Source organism: Macrotis lagotis, chromosome 1 (assembly GCF_037893015.1).
Source record: "Macrotis lagotis isolate mMagLag1 chromosome 1, bilby.v1.9.chrom.fasta, whole genome shotgun sequence".
NCBI classification, from domain to species: domain Eukaryota; kingdom Metazoa; phylum Chordata; class Mammalia; order Peramelemorphia; family Peramelidae; genus Macrotis; species Macrotis lagotis.
In genome coordinates, this window is record NC_133658.1 from 870,926,832 (window position 1) to 870,946,080 (window position 19,249).

The 19,249-nt window shown below is 39.8% G+C and overlaps 1 protein-coding gene and 1 long non-coding RNA gene across 2 annotated transcripts in view; both read left to right on the top strand.

Moving 5' to 3' along the window:
* Nucleotides 1–19,249, top strand: part of ECE1 (endothelin converting enzyme 1) — a 178,397-nt gene that overhangs the window by 22,854 nt on the left and 136,294 nt on the right. The window lies entirely within an intron of this gene.
* LOC141509026 (uncharacterized) overlaps nucleotides 1–19,249 on the top strand; it is a 57,238-nt gene that overhangs the window by 21,958 nt on the left and 16,031 nt on the right. The window contains exon 2 of the long non-coding RNA XR_012474562.1: nucleotides 33–19,249. This exon is cut by the window's right edge and continues 16,031 nt beyond it. This is a non-coding gene — a long non-coding RNA (uncharacterized LOC141509026). The remainder of the gene's footprint in view (nucleotides 1–32) is intronic.

Sequence of the window (19,249 nt, forward strand, 5' to 3'; positions counted from 1 at the left end):
TCTCCCGTTCAGCCTTTGTTCTCTACCCACAGGATTCTGACCCTCATCAATTTGTACTTGGACTGGGCAACTATTTCTTAAACATTTTGAAAAAGAAGGAACTTCACTGCCTTTTAGGGGGTAAACAAGGTAAATAGGATCCTTGAGTGGTTTGGGATGGGGGGGAATAGAGATAAGAAATTCCTTTTGTTCAGATAAAAGTCCCATTGGACTAGTCACTTTCTGTCTTAGGTTTTCTCATGTTAAAAAAAAAAAAAAGAGGGTTGAACTAAATAATCACTAAAGGGCCCTCCCAGCTCTGACATTCTCCATTCTAAGTTCCTTTATAGCTTGGGCAATCTGTATTCTAAGGCCTCTTTCCTTTCTGATATTTTATATTCTAACATCCTTCCTGATTCTGATATGTGTGTTCTTAAAGTCCCTTCTAGCTCTGATATTCTGAGTTCTAAAGGTCCTGCCAACTCTAACATTCTGTATTCTAAGGGCCCTCCCGGCACTGACATTCTGTGTTTTAAGGACCTTCCAGCTCTGACATTGTGCTCTAAGGACCCTCCCAGCTCTGACATTTTCTGTTCTAAGGACCATCCCAGCTCTGACATTCTCTACTCTAAGAACCCTCCCAGTCCTGACATCTTATGTTCTAAGACCCCTCCCAGCTCTGACATTTTCTGTTCTAAGGACCCTCCCAGCTCTGACATCATGGGTTCTAAGGGCCCTCTCAACTCTGACATTCTGTGTTCTAAGGACTCTCCAGCTCTGATACTTTGGGTTCTAAAGTTCCTGTCAACTCTGATAAAAATCTCAGAACTGTAAGAGACCTCCTTGATCATCTAGTGTAAGCTGCCTCTGAATTGGAAACCCTTCCACAGCACTTTTCCAATCATTTTTTCCCTGTCCAAATGACTCCTCCTGATTTTGGACAGCTCTCCTTATGAAAAGGTGTGGGTTCTCTTTTGCTTATTTCTGTTGAACTGTGATCTGCCTTGTCCCTATTCTGCTCTCAGGGACCAAGCAAAACTGAAGTGATCCCTCTCCCTGTAACTGTGCTACTGATTCTTGAAAACTGTTATTCTCACAGTTTGTCTCTTTTTTTCAGGCTAAAAAGCCTGTTCAGCCTGGCCTCCCATGGGCACAGTTTCCATTGTCTTCATGGTCATGGCATAGTAGCCCTCCTCTGGCCACATATCCTTGGAACTTCTAGAAGTGCATGAATATAATGTTCCAGGTACAGTTTGGTACAGAGAGTAGCATAGAACATCACTTCCCTCATTCTGAACCCTAAGGCAGCTAGGTAGCACTGCAGTGGATAGAGTGCCAGACCCGCAGTTAGGAAGACCTGAGTTTTAGTGCAACCTCGGATACTTACTGTCTGGGTGACCCTGGACAAGTCACTTCACCCTATTTGTCTCAGTTTCCTCACCTGTAAAATGATTTGAAGAGGAAATTGCAAACCACTCTAGTATCTTTGTCAAGAAAACCTCAAATGGGGTCATGAAGAGTTAATTAATGGACCCTGAGATTCCATATATATATACTATTAATATACTATATATTAATGTTCATATACATTGAACTTGTAATCCATTGAATTCCCAATTCTCTATCACATGAACTGAACAGCTGATTTGTTTATTCTAAGCATAGGATAGTTATCCATTCACAATCATGACTTTCCTCTTTGAGGATTTTGATATATCATAGATCAATAAATTAAATTAAATGGGAATTTTGGGGAAGTTTTTCAGAAGCCACAGATAATAGTAAAAGCCAAGAGATGACAAAGAAAAAGCTTAAAAAGTCAGACATGCATAAAATATATGTATAGCATTGTATAAAGTAAACGTCTTATCTTTTAATATCATAGTAATTCAAACTTCTCTAGTATAAAGGGAGGACCAACATTTTTTACACAGATTATCCAGATTGTGGGGGTGCTGCACCCTAACCCTGTGATGTGGAAGGGATACTAACTGTGTTCCTGTTGGAATTCATTTATCCCCATTCAAATATTAGCCACAGAATTTGAGAGTTGGAAAGGATCTCTGTGATCATCTCATCTAACCCGCTTCCAAAAGGACATCTCTACTATAATATACCAAATCATATGAATAGCTAGTCTTTCTATTGCTCTTTGAAGTTTATAAAGCTCTTTATATGTTATCCTCACTTGATCCTCATAAAACCCTGAAAGGAAGGTGCTATCATCATGCCCATTTTACAGATGGGGAAACTGAGGCAGACAGGATTAACATTTAGGATTACACAGCTAGAAAGTGACGGAGGCTACATTTGAACTTGGGTCTCATGACTCTAAATCCAGGTATCTATCTGTGATGCCATCTTGTGGCCTAGTAATTGTCTAGATGCTGTTTGAAAAGCTCCAGGAAGGAGGGCTCCATACTACTCTAGCATTCTGTGTTCTGTGGAATCGGTGAGAATACAGTTAGGAGGCTGCTTTTGGGTTGAGGTTCCAAATCCAGCCCTGATACTAATTTCCTTGTTTGTCTTGGGGCAAGTTACTTTTGGGACCTGAGGTTCCTCAATTTAAATTTAGGAAGCTGGGCTAGAATGGCTAATACTCTCTGCTCTTCTGACTCTTTCAGCTCTGCTCCTCAATTCCAAGGTTCCTGCAAGTTCTGGCAGTCTGTGTTCTGAGGGCAAATTTTAATAGTCTGTGCTTTTTCTTGCAGTATTTGTTTACTGCAGTTCATGGTTTGGGGACTTAAGTAGGGTGGAACCCGGAGACTCAGATGTTTAAATCATGGGATTGAATTTGGGAGCCTCCCCGTCCCCCAAGGAGTGTAGCCATTGAGTATCTAATTCCTCCCTGAAGCCTTGGGTGAAAGAAATTAGCTTTGGCTCCCTTATTTGACCCACAGAATAGATGTATTTTCCATTTCTGAAAACCTTTCCTCTGAGAAAAATGTAGCAGTATTTTCCCTGTCCCAGAACAAAGATGATGGGGGCTGAACTCTTCGTTGGGGGGGTTTATAAATGGGAGGGTTTACCAATTTGTAAGGATTATTTATCCAAGTTTACCAAATTGGCCAGGAATTGTCTTTGTAGTTTCAGAAGCTCCCTTGAAAAGATTTATTCTAAAACTATTAATAGACCTTATGGAAGGGATTTTTGCAAAGCCTCAATCCATATTTCATTAATAGAAAAGGAAATGGAGGCCCAGAGCAGGGAAGTCATTTGCCCAGGGTCCTATAGTGAGTACAGAGGCAGAGCTGGGAATTGAACCTAGATTGCCCGCATCCTTAATCCAGGGTTCATTGCTCTTTCATGTCAGTCTGTTGACTCATCCTTCACCCTTCTCAGCATAAGGCTATTAAACAGACCAGGATGTTCCTGATAGTGGGTCTCATTGTTGCTCAGTCATTTCAGTCATCTCCAAGTCTCCATGACCCCATTTGAGATTTTCTTGGCAAAGATACTGCTGTACTTTGCTATTTTCTTCTCCAACTCATTTTGCAGATGAAGAAACTGAGGCAGAGTGAAGTGACTTGCTCAAGGTCACACATCTAGTAAGTGTTTGGGCTGGATTTGAACTCAGGGTTTCCTGATTCTAGACCCAATTCTCTATCTACTATGCCTCCTAACCACCCTATATGCTGGTTGGTCAGGACTTCCCTTTAGAGCCATTGGCTAGAACTCTGGGACAGGAGTCAAGAAAACTGAAATTCATATCCCACCTGAGACGCTGACTGACTATGTTCATGGGCAAATCGCTTAAGCTCTATCAACTTCAGTTTCTTCATCTGTAAAAATGAGGATAACAATAGCACCTACTTCTCAGTGAGGTTGGTGAAGGTCAAATGAGATAATATTTGTTGTATTTAGCATAGTGGTGGCATATATAGACACTAATGAATGTTTATTTCCTTTCTCCTCCCTGTGGATAGTGCTGAACTCACTTAGGCAGGTTTTTCTTTTTTTAGTACTCTAAAGATCATAGGTTCATAAAATATGATGATGATGACAATGAGCAACACAATAACACTTCAATATGCAGGGCTTTAAAATTTGTCAAATACTCTAGGCCACAAGCATTTATTAGGTGCTTACTGTTTGCCAGGCATTGTCTTTAAGCTCTGGGAATACAAATATAAGCCAAAAGAAAATCAATCCATGCTCTCAAGGAAAGGGGGAAAGCTACATGAAAAGGGGTTCAGTGTCCATATTCAGAAAGCCAGAAGGAGAGGGAAGAAGGGATTATATAATCTATTAGACTTCTATTATACTCTACATATATTGATTAATTTTTTTCCTTTTGAGGTCACTGCTATTATCTTTTTTGAGCTTTTTTTTTTTGTAAGGCAATGGGATTAAGTGATTTGCCCAAGGTCACATAACTAGGTAATTTTTATGTGTCTGACGCTGAATTTGAAATCAGGTCCTCCTGACTCCAGGGCCAGTGTTCTATCCAATGTGCCACCTAACCGCCCTTATTATCTTTAATAGATAAGGAACTCAAGGCTTAGAGAGTTTTAAGCAATTCACTCAAAGTTAATTAGTCCCCAGGTAGCATTTGAACCCATATCCTACTGACTCCATATTCACTGTTGTAATCAGTCATTACTCCCCTTTTTTTGGTAACTAGAAAGGATCATAGACCTTATCTGGTTACAGAATCTCAGGTTTAGCAGGAACCTCACAGATCTCTAGGCTCACCCATTCCTAAACAATTCCTCTAAGCAATAATATCCAGAACATATGTTTATTTCTGAGCCCTATCCTTTATTTATTTATTATGTGGGGCAATGGGGTTAAGTGATTTGCCTGAAGTCACACAGTTAATAAGTATTAAATGCCTGAGGTTGTATTTGAACTGTAGTAGACTCCAGGGCCAGTACTTTATCTACTGCACCACCTAGCCACCCCTAAAGCCCTATCTTTTAATTATTTGAAGTTTCCATGCAATTCTTTTCTTTCATATTGTGGGTGAGAGAGCAGGTTCAGAATGGTGAAAGAACATAGGCAAACCCTTCTTCTGTTTCCCATCATCCTTACATTGACATTGTCTCCCTTCTTCATCTTAACAAGCCCCTGGAATATTTTACACTTCCCCAAATTACAGATTATATTTTGGTGAATTATGTGTTTTATTGTTTTTGTGGCTCTTTACTTCCTCATAATAGGGGTATATGTGGTCATCTTCATTTCCTCTGTAAACAGTTTGCAAAAGTATATTGTAAGAGGAAGCATGGCAAATTCTACTTCTAAAATATACTGACTGTGTGACCCTGGACAAGTCATGTTGCTATTCTGCAGGTAAACTCTCTAAGGAGCATGAACTACAGAAATTTGCAGTTTGCATCTATATTGATGAAACTGCAAGGTCCAGTCCCTAACCTTTTCCCATACCTATTGAAAGATGGGTTACTTCTAGACACTTCTCTTGTTTGTAGATAACATGGTGGGTAAAAGTCTGGTTAATGTATATCTCTGACAATTTGGAGACCCAGATTATAGGACTTCCTTGTTAAAGGTAACCCAAAGCTTTCCCTCTGGGGAGCTACTAATCCTTTCTCCTTTGACTAAGGGATATAAGAGACAGGTTGATGGAGAAATGTTAGTGCTAGCTGTCCCAAGTGGAATGGGCTTTTTCTAGGTAGTGAGCTCTTCCATAGCTGTAAGACAGAGAGGTTTGATGATGACCTGTGAAGGTATAGGTTGGAGTCTGTGATCATTGAGACTCCATTCAACTCTCATCAAGATTAGAAGTAGTCTGTTTTAAAGAGAATCTGGCTAAGAAATCCACAGCAAATCCTGGCTAACTGCCAGGACCCCCTATACCTAACTCCCAGGAGGAGGCGAAAGGAAAAGATTAGATATAATGCTGGTGGGAGGAGAGCAAGGGAGAGGAGTGCCAAGGATCCAAGGAGTCCTTGTGATGTCAAGTGCTGGGAGTGGCAATTTGGGATTCTGCTATGGATGGCAGGGGAGCCTAATATCAAATTGGCATCACCTCCTGACACTCTGGGACCAAACTCTAGTTATATTCCTTGATTACTATTCTGCCTAGAGGCCAGCTTTGTTGGTAATCCTAGCCAAGTGTCTTCCTACTGGGAATTACTCTGTATTTACTTTATCATATATTTTGTCTTGATTTATTTGAGTACATGTTTCATTCATTAAAATGTAAACTCCTTGAGAGCAGGGATTAGTGTGTCTGTATGTGTCTGTGTATGTATTTATGTGTGTGTGTGTGCTTTCCAGTACTTAATTCAGTCCCTAGTAGAGTCAGAGCAAAATAAGTACTTGTTGGGGTTAGCATGCTGTTGAGTCTAGAGTCAGGAAGCCCTGAGTTCACATCTGGCCTCAGATGCTTATTAACTGTGAGATTTTGGGCAAATCATATAATTCTGTTAACCTCAGTTTCCCCAACTGAAAATGGGGTTAATGGTAGCATCTATCTCCTAGGATTGTTGTGAACATCAAATGAGAATAATTATCAAATACTTAGCATAGTGCCTTATACATAGTAAGCACTATAATGTTGGCTATAATTCTATAATAATATTAATTGTTAGGTGAATGAGTGAATGAACAAATTAGAGAAAAGTATGGGAATAATTTGGATGGGGGGCGCTATGCTAAATCACCAATCTCACTTTCTCCTCTGGAGCCATCTGTATTCAGGGGCCAGATACGGATCAGCTTGACTAGGAATAGCCCTGTCTGCAAGACAATCAAGTTAAATAAACTTCCTTAAGGTCACACAGTTAATAGGTGTCTGAGAACAGATTTGAACTCTGGTGGTCCTGACTTCAGAACCAGCTCTCTAACCAGCACCAACTAGAAGGTAGAAATCAAATGTCAACCCTCTTTTAATGAGTTCCCAGGATTTCTCATCTACTGTCCCATTTTCCTAGTGCTCAAGGATGGCCTCCATTTCCTAGGGATCCAGCCAAGTAGAGCTGTTCATCTCACCTTTCCTCTTGGGGTCCCCTCACAGTACCCCCAAGTGATCCCCACAACCATACTTAGAGAATCCCAGCTTAGAGAACTTGTCCTTTCTTCTTCTATTCCACAGTTTGTTTTAAAATGAAGGTTTCTCTTACTAACTTTCCTTGTGGGGTTTTGTTGGTGATATATAGGAATGCTGATGCTTATATGTGGTCTTACTTTGCTGCTTTGCTAAAATGTTTCAACTGACTTTTTGGTGAATTTTTGGGATTTTCCAAGTATATCATAACTCAAGTATATCATTATCAGACAATTTAAAATACCTGGCAAAACCCAGGAGCTATATAAACAGTTATTTTTTAAAGCTTCATACAAATAAATTCAGATTTGAATCATTGGATAAATAGTAATTGTTCATGGGCAGGAAGGGTCAATACAATAAAAATGACGATTTTATCTACACTATAGTATAGTCAAAGTAATCCCAATTAAATTACCAAAAAATTATTTTACTGAGTTAGAAAAATAATAGCAAAATTCATTTGGAAGATCAAAAGGTCAAGAAAATCAAAGGAACTACTAAAAAAAAATGTTAAGGAAGGAGATTTAGCAGTACCAGATTTTAAACTTGATTATAAGGCAATAATTTTAAAAACTATCAAGTACTGGCTAAGAAATAGAAAAGCAGATCCATGGAACAGAGTAGACATATAATTTGTAGCAGCAAATGACAACAGTAACTTTGTATTTGACAAGTATAAAGACTTAAGTTTTGGGAATAAGAGTTCATTTTTTGGTAAAAAAAATGTTTTTGGGAAACTGGGTCTGGCAGAAATTGATCATAAACCATATCTAATACCATTTATCAAAATAAGATCAAAATAGATGCATGACCAATTCCAGAGTTTGAGCAGAAGGCATGCATCCTTAATTCTTAATTTTAGTTCCTTCCTCTATTCATTATTTTCTATTTACCCCTTATATTGTTTGCTTAGTATGTATTTGTTTGCTTGCTCTCTCCCAGATTAGATTGTAAAGTCCTTGAGGGCAGGGACTATCTTTTGCCCTCAGCAGAGTGCCTGGTAAGTAGGTGCTTAATAAAAGTTGATTGATTGATTGATCTGTGTGTGAGTGTACTAGAGTAGGAAGGAGGGAGGATCTCCCTTTTCTTGAAATTCGAGTGTGTAGGTCTGTCCTCTGGTTCCTGACTGACTGGGACAAATGAAGGGCACAACAGTCATGATTCTAAATTGACATCCATGAGTTATTTGGTACTACCAGTTGTGACTGGGCTTTCTGGACATTAGATAAATAATATCCATGAGGCAAGAAAAATGGAGAATGAATCTTACTTTATAAACTCAGTTAATAGCATCTGATCATCAGGGGAAGAGCATGGTTCCATTCCTTCTCCAATCCCTATACAGCTTTCAACAACAGCTTGCCTTTTGAATGTGCATTGCCACCAGTGAGCTAAATTTCCCATAATCCCTTACTTTTTTTTTCTACTGATTTTTGGGCAGAATATTATCTGTGTACTGGGGGATGGAGGGCTTCCTCCTACATTAGCAGTACTTACATGGGTTTCTAGCTGTGGTTTTTCTAGCCATATCCCTTCTATAAATTCTTATTGTTTTGACCCAAAATATTATGGCTGACCGGGCAGCTTGCCTTTCTCTGGGTCATAGAGGGAGCAGGGTGTTGCTGAAACTGTCCTCAGAGTTTAATTGACTTTCTTGTTTTATGTTGCTATCCTAATGACTCATAACTCATGCTGCCTTCATCTCAGCAGATTCCTCTTGGTCTTACTCTGGAAGTTACTTTTGGTCAAATCCTCAAATCTTTTAAACTCACAGAATTGTGTGACACCTCAGAGCTGGAAGGACCTTAGAGTGTGTTAAGATTCATCCCTTTGTTTTCCTGGAGAAGTTAAAGCTCAGATAGATAATAAAATTGGGAGTTAGTTCCTGGCAGAGACCAGAAAAGAATGTGACTCCAAGTCAGAGGCCCTTTTTTACTCCCCAGACACTGAATGTTCCAGTTGTTCCCATTGTGACAGATGTGTGGCGACTGAGCTGGAAAGCTTGTTGAGGGAAAGGACCATATGTTGTAATTTAAGTCCAGGAACATTTATTAAAGACAGTGGATACCACTGCTCTAGGTTTTTGGAAAAAGTTTAGAGAAGATGATTCTGCTCATCATCTAGCAGGGAGATAACAAACAGCATACTTAACTAGAGGGATAAGTACTGGACTTCTGGTTTCATTTGTCAGAGAACTCCCAGGTGAGGAAAATCCCTTTACCAGTACAGATTGGCAACTTTTTGTGATTTTTATCTTAAAGACTTTGCTTGACTTAAGCATCGAGAGGTCAAATAACTTGCTACACATTCCAGAGCCAGGGTCTATCAGTGTTAAGCAGCAGTGCCCAATGGTACATAAGTGCTTTAGAGAGCTGGAGATCAAGTTCTGTGAGGTCTAAAATCATCACTGAGGAGTATCAGGGAAGCTTCTTGGAGGATGAAGAGGGGAACAGAGTTAGCAAAGGAATGGAAGCAAGAAGGTCCAGACCATGTTTGTTGGCAGAGAGTTCTCAGATGCTGGTGAGAGAGATGGTGGTGAGGGATGGGTGATCTTTTGAAGGCCATGTCAACAAGCTATGACTGATTTTCCTTACTTTGAAGCTCTTCCAGAACTGGTGAGGAAGATGGTGGCCTTTAGAAGACCATATCAACAAGCTGTGACTGGTCTCTTGAAGCTTTTTATGTACTGGTGAAGGAGATGGTGAGGAGTGTGAGGACGGTGGCCTTTTAAAGGCCACGGCAACAAGCTTTGACTGATCTTCCTAACCTTGAAGTCTTCAAGTTTGGGCTTGAAAGTCAAGTGTGTGCAACAGGAGTGACATGACATTCAATTCTAGGCTCTTTCTCTGACCATCCCCCAATATCTGTAATCATCTCTCTCCTCAACTCCACTCAGCGATTTTACTGGCTTCCTTTAAGCCCCAGCCAACACTCCATCTTTTACCAGAAGCTTTCCCTAGTCCCTCTTTATTCTAGTGTATTCCTTCTATTAATTATTTGCTATCGATCCTATATGTAACTTGTTTTGCATACATTTGTTTACATGTTTTCTTCTCCATTAGATTGTAAGCTCCTCAAGGACAGGGACTGCCTCATTTTGTATCTCCTATTAAAGGAATATTTATTAAATGACTTCTGTACTCAAGGCACTGAAGATACAAAAACAAAAAGGAAATACTTTCCTGCCTTCAAGGAACAGAGGAGAGAGCATGTACTTATATAAATAGGAGATCGATACCAAGAAATTTCGGGTGGGAGACAGAGTTAACCACTGGGGGGATCAGGAAAGACCTCATGTTGTGGGGGGAGCATCTGAGCTGGGCTTAGAAGGAGATTAGGCATTTTATAAAGTGAAGTTGAGAAAGGAGTACATTGCAGATATGGGGAAAAGCTTGGGCAAAGCTTTGTAGGTTGGAGATGGACAGTCACCTACAGGTAGCAACTAACTGACTCATTTGCCTTGATTGTAGAGTAAACAAAAGGGATTAATTTGAAATAAGCTTGGAATGTCTTAGCAGAGAGGTGTGATAGAGAAGTATACAATACATTTTTAAAATTTAAATTTTTTTTCTTCATTTATTTTTCCAACCACCAGTTTTCAACAATGCTTTTTGGCAAAGTTTTGAGTTTTACATTTTTCTCCCTTCCTCTCTTCCCTTCCCCCTCCTCCTGAGAGAAAGCTCTACATGTATAATCATGCTAAATAGAGATCCATTTTAATCCTGTTGTAAAAGAAGAATCAAATTCAAACTGAAGAAAAAACATTAGAGAAAAAACAACAATACATAAGACAGCTTTTAAAAATGGAAGAAAGTAAGCTTTGGTCTGCATTTAAACTTCATAGTTCCTTCTCTGGATATGGATGGCATTTTCCATCACAGATTTTTTTAGAATTGTCTTTATTTATTGGTACAATAAATTTTTAAACATGGCCAGCATATGAATTGTTTTTCAGTAAATCAGTCAACATTCAATAACTCAATAAACATTTATTAAGCATCTGCTCTGTTTTAGTTTTGGTTTTGCTCAGTTTTTCTAATTTATGCTTTCCTGTTAGTTTTTCTGAATTTATCCTACATGAAGTTTGTGTGTAGTTGTTTGCATTTGTCTCCCCTTTAGACTGGGAGCTTCTTGAGGACAGGGATCATATTTTACCTTTCTTTGTATCCCTAGCATTTAGAACAGGGTCTGGGAACATAGTATGTGCTTCATAAATGCTTATTGACAGGGAGAGCTCAGGGATGGAGGGGAGTGGAGATGATGGTGCCAGAAAAAAAAGATTGGGGGGAAAAGCATCAATAAGAAATTTTTTTGAAGAGATATTTTTTGTTTAGTTTTTTTTTGCAAGGCAATGGGGTTAAGTGGCTTGCTGAAGGCCACACAGCTAGGTAATTAGTAAGTGTCTGAGGCCAGATTTGAACTCAGGTACTCCTGACTCCAGGGCCGGTACTCTTTCCACTGTGCTACCTAGCTGCACCCAAGAAATTTTTTTAAATACTCAGAAAAGAACAGAAGGCAGTTTAAAAAGTAAACATGGACATGTAAAGTGGTGTTGGTACTATCAATTATTTAGGGGAGTCCCAAAATCTTATTGTAGTTAGAAGATTTCACTCTATATACTTCAGAATCCTTGGCTTCATACCCCTATATTTAAACTTTTTTCATGTTCTTTGTATATGCAAATGTTCGTGTTTGAAGTTTGTCAATTTCATAATAATAATAAAAAAAGGAAATTTAAAAAAGGAACAAAACTGGAAAGGTAGCAGGTAGAAACCAAAATATGAACCCTCTTGTCCTCCAAAAATTCATGCATGTTATTTCTCTCTGTGGAGCCTCTCAACAGCTCTGTTGAGATTGACACTACCAGGATTATGTCCATTTTACAGATGAGTGAACTGATGCTTAGAGAGGTAAACTAACTTATCACAGATCATAGATTTAGATCTGGAAGGTATTTACAGGCCTTCTAGACCAATCTTCTCATAATCAAAAATAAGAAAACCAAGGTAGGCAAAATAATTTATCACAAAATCATAGATTTAGATCTGAGAGGGACTTCAGGCCTTCTAGACCAATCCTCTCATATTTAAAGATAAGGAAACCAAGACAGGCAAAGTGATTTTTGCAAATCAACAGATAATTCATGCCATACTTGGTATAAAACCTAAGTGTGTTGTTTATTCTATGGAGTGTTTTCTTTCTAATCTGTTTCATGTGTCATGGATGGCCAAAGGATTCCTTATTCTGTGATCTGATGCCTGGGTAGGAGTATCTCCAGCCTTTGTTAAACTGGTTTTTGGGTAAGAGAAGCACTGTCCATGGACAAGAGACTCATGGTCTCTTCTTAAAGCCTTTCATAAGATGTAGCAGACTGCTTGCTCTGTTTTCCTAATCTTGGAGAGCCCAGAGTCCCTCTGTTCCTCAAGAAAACATCAAAGCAAGAATTGTGTATGTATAGGTATATAGGTATATACACACATGCATGTATCCATGTGTACATGTGCACATATATATTGAAGAGTTGCAATGCATATGTGTAAATATGTACAGCACATACATATAGGCATGTATGTGGGCATGCCCATATGCATGCATTTTTATATTTTTAACTTTCAAGGAAATCTCATTTTAGGGATACAGTCTCTACTTAGATTAAAATGACTTTTTAAGATTGCTGTATCAGGGTGGGGCAGCTGGGTGGATAGAGCACTGACCCTGGAGTCAGGACCTGAGTTCAAATTTGGCCTCAAACACTTAATAATTACCTAGCTGCGTGACCCTGGGTAAGTCACACTTAACCCCATTGCCTTAAATAAATAAAAAAAATGCTATATCAGTATATCCATTGGCCAATGAGCTAACTCTCCATTGTAATGCCAATGAAGGAGTGTAGCTTGTTCCTCCATCCAAGATAGTCAGCCATGAGATAACTGACCATACTGATGCTTTTCTCATATAGAGTAAAGCCTATATTCTCCCCATCTTTCTTCATTTCACTTTTTAAAAATTTGTCATATATCTTTTCTTTCTCACAGTTTCCCCCCCTTTTTTTCTGATTCTTCTTTCACAACATGACTAATATGGAAATATGTTTAACATAATTATACATGTTTAATCTAAATAAGATTACTCTCTGTTCATGGGGGTGGGGAGGGAAGGAGAAAAATGTGAAATTCAAAATATTTTACAAATGAATATTGATGGGGTGGCTAGGTGGCGTAGTGAATAAAGCACCGGCCCTGGAGTCAGGAGTATCTGGGTTCAAATCCAGTCTCAGACACTTAATAATTACCTAGCTGTGTGGCCTTGGGCAACCACTTAACCCTGTTTGCCTTGCAAAAACCTAAAAAAAAAAATGAATATTGAGGGGGCAGCTAGGTGGTGGTTCAGTGGATAGAGCACCAACCCTGTAGTGAGGAGGTCTTAAGTTCAAATTTGGCCTCAGACACTTAATAATTACCTAGCTGTGTGACCTTGGGCAAGTCACTTAACCCCATTGCCTTACCAAAAACAAACAAAATGAATATTGAAAACTGTTTTTACATGTAATTGGAAAAAATTAAGTCAAAATTAAAAAATTATTATAGTTGTAACATTGTGAGGCGATGAGAATGTTGTCAAAAAAGAGATACATCACAAAAGATTTGCCAACTCATAGGATATGGGGGAAGGTGTGTGAGAGAATGAGGAGTTAAGGATGACCCCTAGATTTCAAGCCTCAATGATTGGGAGGAAGATGATACCCTTGAAAATTATAGAAAAGGCAAGAAAAGAGAGGTTTTGGAGGGGAAAATTATGAGTTTAGTTTTGGACATGTTGAATTTAAAATGGACATTCAGTTCACAAACAGGAAGCATATTGTAGGGGATAAAGTTATTGGAAATGGAATTAGTAAAACCTGGGTTCAAATTCTTCCCCTTGAGCGGCTAGGTATGTGACCTTGAACAAAGTGCTAGTTGCTTGGGCAGATGGGATTCAGTGGTCTCTAAGGTCCTTTCTGGCTCTAAATTTCTGACCTTTAGAGCTTTGAAAGGATTTTAGAGGTTATCTAGTCAAATTGCTCTTGAAAAATATTGTTAGGAAAAGATGTGAGATGGACCTTGCTAAGTATGATACAAAGTAAAAGATGTTTTATTTTGTTTTATTTTTTCAGAGGCAATCAGTATATGTGACTTTCTCAGGTTCACATAGCTAATGTCTGAAGTAAGATTTAAATTCAGGGCCTTCTGACTCCAGGGCCAGGACTTTTATCCACTGTACTGCCTAACTGCCCCTAGAAGAGTAGAAGATGTTAAAGGCAAAGGAGAATCATCCAAAATGCTCTAGAGAAATTTAAGGGTGGCAAGGTTACTTTCAGCTGATAGGGTGGAATTGAGAATCAGGGCAAGCTTCATAAAGGAAATAGCACTTTGAATTGTACTTTTTTAAAAATAATTGTTTAAGGCAATGGGGTTAAGAGTGATTTGCCCAAAGTCACACAGCTAGGCACTGATTCGGGCTGGTGCTCTGCACTATCTAGATGCCCCTGAACTGTACTTTGAACAAAGTACCCTTGAAGGTTGCCATGAGAAAGGAGATCATTTCAGTCTTTGAGGACAGCTAGTGGGAGTGGGCAGACAGCCTGTGCAGATACATAGAGTTAGGGGAAGAAAGGTTGAGATCAAGTAGCTGGTTTGGAATGGAGAATTGGAAAGGTTTTTCTGTGTTAAGTTGAGGGAGGCTCTGAATGACAAGCTGTGGAGTTTGTAGCTTATCCTGGAGGCAAAGGGGAGTCCCTGGAAAGTTTTTTGAACATAGGGAGTGTCATATAAAAGGTGCAGCTTGGGAAGATTGCTTTGGCAGCTGTGTGGAAGATAGATTGGAGAGGGAAGATAGTGAAGGCAGAAAGACAGGTAGCTATTCCATTGGTGTAAGAAACCTCTTGGCAAGTGCTGGCTTTGGAGGCAGAAGCACTGGGTTTGAATCCTGGCTCTTACCAGTTTCATCCTTTGAATCTTGAGCAAGTCACCTCATCTCTCTTCAGTTCCCCTTGTATATAAAATGAGGCAGTTAGACTCAATGATCTTTTTATCCCTTCCAGCTATAAATCTATAATTCCAAGAGCTGATGAAGGCCTGAGTTTGGCTCCTTTTCTCCTCTCCCCTCAGTCCCTCTTTTGTCCTCTGCTCTCCTCCTTCCCTCCCCTCTCACTCCCCCCATTCCTTTTCTTTCTGCCCTACTTGGGCTTATGCCTACTAATTGTACTTACTGTTACTGAGGTGAGGGACTGTGGTTAAAAATAATAATAACAACAAACAAACAAAAAACCCTCCAGGTGCCCTTTGACTCCAGGGCACCAGTTGGCAATAGACAGCCGGATGAGGTACTCCAGCCTCTAGTTCTGTTCCCATGGCAACCAAGATCTTTCTGAGACCCAGATGAGATGGTCTGGGAATTCCTCTTTCAGGATTCCTGGACTTTGTGTGGAGGAGGGTAAGGGAATGGGGTGGTGGGGGTGGTGGAGGAGGGGCAGACACTGCCCTGAGGTCAGTTCTAGGAAATGAAACTATTTTGCAGGTTGGGTGGAGACAAGTGTTGGAAAAAACCGCTAATTCTTTTCATTTGGGGTCACATCAGCAAAAACAGGGCCTGGGGACTGCCTGGTGAGATTTAGGAGTGGATCCCTGAGATAAGGTACTGGACCTCCTCTCTACCTTTCTATTGGGCTGGGATCCCTGTGTTACATACAGGAAGTCCTGATCCCAAACCCTACCATATGAAGAGGTTTCCAGAGATGACTATGACAGTAGGTTTTAGCCAGAAAGAAGAGTCACCTCGGAACTTTGGAGGCAAAAATCATCGTGGGAATTGGGTTGGAATGACCTCCCTGTGCTGTCCTGTTGAATTTCAGTCTGTCCTTTAAAGCCCAACTCAAGTGCTGTCTCCTTCAGAAAGCCTTCCTAATCCCTCTACCACCTTGCCAATAATGTTGTCCCTTCTTGGAACTCAATAACATTTTACTTTTACCAGACTCCTTCCTGCCATGATAATTAACTGTCTCAAGAGTCTGTTCTCTGTGTGTCTGTCTCTGCATCTGTGTGTGTCTCTCTCTCTCTCTCTCTCTGTGTCTGTCTTTGTCTTGTCTCTGTTTCTATGTCTGTTTCTTTGTTTTCTCTCTCTCTCTCTCTCTCTCTTTCTCTCTTATTATCTTCTGTCTCGTTCTGTCTTTGTCTCCCTGTCTCTGTCTGTGTGTCTGTCTCTGTCTCTCTCTCCCCTCCGGCCCCCAAGATACAGTAACGGTAGCCAGAAAGGGACAAATTAAGCTGGGGTTACACAGTTATCTATGTGTGTGTTACCTTTCTCTCCTGATGGCAAGGAATATATGTTATGTATACTTTGAAACTTTCTCTATGCCAGATAACGCAGGGCTTTATATTGTAAGCACTTAATAAATGCTTACTGAATTAGAATTTGTGTAAATTTGAATAGACAAGGGAATAGAAACATTGAGATCTCAGGATTTTAAGAGGTGAGAGAGACCTTAAGGGCTTTCTAAGAGAAAAATGCAAACTTTTCAACTTTCTGTGCAAACACCTTCACACTCTTGCCCCAAATTATCTTCCCGTCCTCATTTTACATTATTTCCCTTCTCTCTCTCTACATTCTAACCAAACTGGATTGAGATATTCCATCTCCCATCTTAGTACATCTCCACGAACTGTCTGCCAGGCCAGAGATGAACCGTCTCTGCATTTCTGCCTTCTCTCTGAATTCTCATCTTCTTTCCATGGTAATAAAAATATTTGTTCTATTTCTATAGTACTTACAATGTACTTTATAAATGTTAACTCATGTGAGCTACAGGGTGATTCAGTGAGGTAGGAGCCAAATTCTGTCTCCATTTTAGAGATAAGAAAACTGAGATTCTGAGAGATATGACTTGCCCAGGCCATACAGCTAGTAAGAGTCAGGATTCAAATCTCAGTATTCTGACTCCAAGTCCAACATTATATATGCTATTCTAGATGTTACTTCTTTCATTCTTCACCCTCCCCCCCCATCTCTGAAATGGTTTTCTTCTTTCTCAAACTATCCTTATCCTTCACTTACTGATCTGGCTCCCTGTCATTCCTCCCTAATAGGATGTTGATTTGTGTTTTAGTTGCAGTACATATTATATAGTAGGTGTTTAATAAATATATATATATTTTAGGTTTTGGGGGGTTTTTTTGCAAGGCAAACGGGGTTAAGTGGCTTGCCCAAGGCCACACAGCTAGGTAATTATTAAGTGTCTGAGACCGGATTTGAACCCAGGTACTCCTGACTCCAGGGCCAGTGCTTTATCCACTACATCACCTAGCTGCCCCTAAATATTTTTTGAATTGTATTAGAAATCATCTAATCCAGACCCTTCATTCTATAAATAGGAAAGCTGAAGCAGTAATTTGTCCAAGGTTTCATGATAGAAAATGACAAGAGCTAGGATTTGACCTATGTCCTATCACTTCATCCATTCTCTTTACTTTCTGCCATGCTGAAAAGAAAGCAAGAACAAAGATGGATTTTTCTTTCTCACAAAACACCACCTTTCTTCCCAGAAAGATTACCTAAGCATATTAGATTGTAAGCTCCTCAAGACCAGGAACCATGTCTTATTTCCCCAAAATGACTTCTACTTAGAGTTTAGTAAATATTTCTTGAATGAGTAAGGAAATGGACTTTTCCCTCCTGGGGCACATTGGAACCCGACTTGGGCCCTTCTCAACACACCTCCTTCAAGGGCAAGTGTTTCACCAGATTAGGACAAATGTCTCCATATCAGACACCGACAGTTGAGGAGTCATCAGTGACCCTTTTCCTGATTGGGGAATTCCTCTGAGGATTACTCATGAAGGTTTCCTGAAAGAGAAGCAGAATCTTTGTTGTTGAAAAGACCCCAAACTGATAAGAATTCCCATGTCAACTGGTTAGGCATGCTCTTCCCTTTAGAGACATTATCTGGAAGAACATAATAAAAACAAAAGCTGAGATTTCCATAGCACTTTGACATTTACAAAGCACTTTAGCCATGATCCTAAGAGATATTATTATTCCAATTTCATAGGCAACATCTCAGTTTCCATAAGTGACTTGCTCTGGATTTTACAGCTAATGCCAGAGGATAGAGTCTACTCCGGCTGAGTATTCTTGTGGACCAGTTAGTGTCTCTCCACCCCCACCCCCCATAGTGCTGGGGCCAAACTGACAGGTCCTTCAGATTGAAGGACATGGTGGCAGAATGTAGGCATCCTTTTCTTCTCCTTTATTAAAAAGACTTAATGAAACTCTGGAGACCCCAAAACTAGCCCTAAAAATGACTGCTGAGGTCAGAAACTGGGGCACTTGATTTAGGTCTATCAGTTTAGGGCTTGTTGGCTAGTTGGCTGGTCCCTGATGAATTAGTTGTGACCAGGAGGGCCTGTATTTCTTCCATAAAATGTAAGAACTGATAGGACCTTTGGAATAGGGAAAGTCAAAACTAAAAGGGGCCTTAGAACACAATATGTCAGAGTTAGAACATAGAATATCAGAGCTAGGAGGGACTTTAGAACAGAAAATGTTGGAGCTGGAAGGGCCTTTGGAAGAAAAAGTCAGACCTGGGAAGATCCTTAGAATTCACAATGTCAGAGCTGGAAGGGGACCTTAGAACACAGAATGTCAGGATTTGGAGGGGTCTTAGAACTCAGAATATCAGAGCTGGGGTGGGGGCTTAGAATTCAGAATGTCAGATCTGGAAGAAGTCTTAGAAATCTTACTACCCAGGGTGGCTAGGTGGTGCAATGGATAGAGCATCAGCCCTGGAGTCAGGAATACCTGAGTTCAAATCCAGCCTCAGACACTAGCTGTGTGGCCTTGGGCAAGTCACTTAACTCCATTGCCTTGCAAAAAAAAACTAAAAAAAAAGGAATTCTTACTACCCAATCCTCATATAATAATGAGGACACAGGCCTATGGGATAAGTAACTTGCTTGAGTTCATAGAATAAATGACCAAGACAAGTCCTGGGCTAGATGCCAGGCATTCAGAGATAAAAACCAAATGAACTCTGCCCTCAAGGAGCTTACATTCTACTTTGAAGTTATAACATGTGCACAGAAAAGCAGATACATGATAAATAATTTCAGGAGTCTTCTGAGGCTCTCTTAATTTAACTCAATATTTCTCTAGCCCCTACTGTATATATCAAGATACTGTGCATTTTTGTATAGATAAGAAATAAGCTCTAGTCTCAAGAAA